Source organism: Macrobrachium nipponense, chromosome 14 (assembly GCF_015104395.2).
Source record: "Macrobrachium nipponense isolate FS-2020 chromosome 14, ASM1510439v2, whole genome shotgun sequence".
In the NCBI taxonomy this organism is placed as follows: domain Eukaryota; kingdom Metazoa; phylum Arthropoda; class Malacostraca; order Decapoda; family Palaemonidae; genus Macrobrachium; species Macrobrachium nipponense.
The window spans coordinates 38,637,563-38,641,678 of record NC_087207.1 but is presented as its reverse complement, the minus strand read 5'-3'; the positions used below and the strand labels follow the sequence as shown (position 1 = coordinate 38,641,678).

The 4,116-nt window shown below is 36.0% G+C and overlaps 1 protein-coding gene across 1 annotated transcript in view; it reads left to right on the top strand.

Moving 5' to 3' along the window:
- The first annotated feature begins 1,327 nt into the window (after positions 1-1,327).
- Positions 1,328-4,116, top strand: part of LOC135226485 (probable G-protein coupled receptor Mth-like 3) — a 26,473-nt gene continuing 23,684 nt past the window's right edge. The window contains exon 1 of the mRNA XM_064266096.1: positions 1,328-1,566. The gene's annotated coding sequence lies outside the window, so the exon portion shown is untranslated. The remainder of the gene's footprint in view (positions 1,567-4,116) is intronic.

Below are 4,116 nucleotides of genomic sequence, written 5' to 3'. Positions count from 1 at the left end.
AACACATTTTCAATTATCTAATTTGTTTCAGTGACAACATCTTATGGCATCACATTTTTAAAGGCAAAAATGAATAATGATCACACCATGAATTCACACAAAACAAAAAAATTCACGGCTATGCTACAGACTATACTCCGTTTTTTTTCCATCTGTCCACCCGCCTGTGGTGGTCGTGCATGGTAACACTGCGTCCCGGGCTTTAAATAGTTACACTATGTGTAAGTTTTAGGTAAATAAAAGGATATCTGGGTGTACATTTGCAACTGAAAAGTGTTTTAATAATTTACTGTATGCGAATTACACCGTTAATATTCGAAATAGGATATTATAATTGTTGAATGAAAGCTGAATGTAACTATCTAAAGCCCGGGACGCAGTGTTACCATACACAAACACCACAGGCGGGAGGACAGATGAAAAAAAAACCGAGTATAATTGTTGTCATCTAAAGGTCATAGCAGCAACTTCTGCAATCTTATGAAGTCGTGCAATTGGAACTTCAGAAGTTCGAGCGAAGGTTCAATACATTATTACCCTGATACTATTCTATTTGCACTTTAATATATTCTGATCTATTTGTTGATTTATTATGTTTTCTAATAAGTGGTGTCTCTTCTTCCTGTACTTTCCTTTACCTCTTCTCACTTCCTCCTAATGAACACCATATTCTTTGGAATCCTCAATTTCAAGTCAATGTCCCGTTCGGTGGGCTTTTTCCATGTGGATAGGTTTCATCTTCTGAATAATTAATAATAATAATAATAATAATAATAATAATAATAATAATGTAACTTCTGTCTTAAGCGGCGGGTTCTAGGGTCCACAGTAATTCACTATCTCCAAGAGCCCGCTGGCATAAGGCCAACTTCATCTGCATCTCACAGAGACGCTCATGAGTGAACTGTTCAAGGCCATGGGCCGCCTCCTTCCAGCACCCACGGCCCCCACCCCCTCCCCCCAATTTATCCGACCCTCTAGCGGTGTCCGATGATCCCGCGAAACCTCTTTCATTATAGAATTTTATTTTTTTTACGGAATTCTCATTGCACTTGCTTGAAAGCAAACTTTTATTTTTTTGAAAGCCATCATTAGCTAAGATTCAAAGATATATACCTAACTTTAACTGCAACTTATCTCAGTGTTACCTGAAACAGTGAAAATTACAGTGACGATTGAATAATAGTGATTTTTATTCTTTTCGGTTTGTCATGAGGTGTCAGCAGTCGTACGTTTGGCAGCGATGAGACTTTGACCCGGATGGTAAATCCTTTCCTTGTATGACTCAATCTTCCACGTCCTATGCGACTAACCAGGAGTCCTCACATCATCGAAAGAATCCTGGAAGCTGATGTCGTCCAGGTAAAAGTCTGGATCTGGATGAAATATTGTGGTGAAGTGCAGTGAACGAAGTGTTTTAGGAATGGTTATTCGTAAAAAAAAAGTGACGACATCTCAGAAGAAAGTTAATTGAACCTGGATCGGTAAAGATTTGGGTAGAGTGTTCTCCACTGATCTAAATGCAGAAATGTTCCTGAACTGGGAAATCTGACATCCTACACGCAGGTAAGGACGTCATTGCAAATCTACTGCACTTCGGTGCCCTAAGCGAATAAAGACAGAAATTACCCCGTCCTGAAACTAAGAATTTTTTTTTTTTTTTTTTTCACAGAGTGAACTTCATTTAGTATTCACAAGTGGTAATGAACATTTAAATTGTGTACACAGCAACACACATCAAATAGCAGATGACTTCTTCCTTGTTTATATCATTTAATGCAAATGCTTTATAGTGTTTCGTAGGCAATGCTCACGCGCTGTACTTAGACGTCAATGCGAAATCAACTCGGCTCTAATTTAATGATAAATGGGAAAACATCACACATTGCCAAAGCTTTCGTCTTTTTCTCCAGTATTATTCGAAAAGAGTTTTATCTATCCATTCTTCTTTTGTTTCTTCCAGGATCATTGACTGAAAATATTCAGTACCGACTTTCTCAAGTCTCCGGCACACATGCATACACACATACACACTCGCATGCATGTATATACATATTGTCGTATGTGTTTTTGACGAAATATTAATATATATATATGTATATATATATATATATATATATATATATATATATATATATATATATATATATATTACAATAGTGGTTCACAAGGCTCAGGTAATTCAGTATTTCAACGGAAACGTATGTTCCAGGAAAATAAGAGCTAAATACCACTAGATTCCTAGTCTGTAAAATGGTGCAATCATTGCTCAAAACGAAAACAAAAATAGTATTCATTAGGCAGAAAAATTTTCCTAGTATCGGTGACCTCAGTTCCGTTGCACTCGTCTGCAGAAATCGTTCAAACAGGCATGAAGTGACATTGATTTGTAATCGTTTTGTTAAATTAAAATCGACCCTAGACAGGAGCTGCAAGTATAGGCAAAATGAAGAGGCTATTGGACGTGAACCGCTACGATTTTACCAATTACCCCCTTCCATTTTGCCGCCAATGTTGGCGCAATTTGGCTCCGATTCCGGCGGCTGAACGCTGAACGTTGCCATGAAACGTATTCGCAGGAGCCTCTTGAACGCGTGGTATGGGTATGCCATAATAAAATTGATAATAATAATAATAGTAATAATAATAATAGTGTTCTTTACTTCAGCTCAGGGCCATATACATGGAATATGCAAAGGAGAGGCATTACAATACACACATAGTCTAGATTCACGATATAAAATGATAAAAAATGATAACTGGCAATATCCGCTCAGTTGTTGAACAGGAGGAGAGATCTCACTTTCAGTAAGCGACCGCCTTCTTGGGTCACCTTCAACTCAGAGTGGGAACACTTTTGTTTCCCATGATTCTGTTTTATTTGGTTCATTTATTTATCTACTTGGTTAAGAATCTATCGTTCGAGCATTAACCATGAGAGATGATGTATATAGTTTCATCTGCTCCGTTCAGATTCCAAGGCAACTCTCTCTCTCTCTCTCTCTCTCTCTCTCTCTTCTCTCTCCTTTGTCATGAGAAATAGAGGAAAATTTAATCCACACTTTTTCTGGTATTTACTAAAATTAATATTTAAAAATGTCTAAATTAATGTTAAAAATGTTAATATTTAAAAATGTCTAAATGAATGTTAAAAAATATCTTCTATAAATAAGTGAGTGTCAACGAGATGCTTAGAGTCGGAGGCCATTGTAAGCGGAAATCCTGTGGCCTTATCCGACCTATAAATTGGGGCTTCTTGCTTTCCTGTGTTTCGTAAAACCATTAAATATATATATATATATATATATATATATATATATATATATATATATATATATATATATATATATATATATACAAACACATATTTATGTGTATATAGTGTATATATATATATATATATATATATATATATATATATATATATATATATATTCGTCTAATGGCGATTCTTCCACAGCACTGGGACGTGAGATTGTCCCAGTGTTTTTTGACGAGATCACATCATTGAACAGTTTTAAAAAAACAATGCATAACTATAAACGCACTTTTGAGTCGAATAGAGAAACATTTAGTACCCATGTAGGTGTCATTTAGATGATGGCGTAAATCGATATCAAATCTACATAACAGATACAAATATATCCGTGCCATTGGGGTGCATGAATTGCTACAGAAAAAGTTCATGGTTTCTGTCATCTCCTCTGGCTATCTACCGCTAAAGAAACCCTTTGTATAGAGATATATCATTCTTCATTGTCCACCTTGTGGTAGGGGTTTAAGAATACTACCACCGTAGGTGCTGCGTGTCGTAGAAGGCGACTTTTTAAAAGGACACCTGCTGCCTTGCAGGTATATATTCAATACCTTGGATGTAAGACATCAAAGTATTTACGATTTTGGTTGGAGTGAACCAGTGGCGGATTTAAGAGTGGGGCCCCACCTGGTCACCTGCCCCCTCTCCCCCCAACCATGAATATGAATAATAGAGCATTGTTTTCCTTTCAAACAATCATTATCAGTAGCAATCATTTGCTTAGTTAATGATTATTTCAACACTGACAACTGTACAAAAAAAAAAAAAAAAAAAAAAAAAAAAAAAAAAAAAAAAAAAAA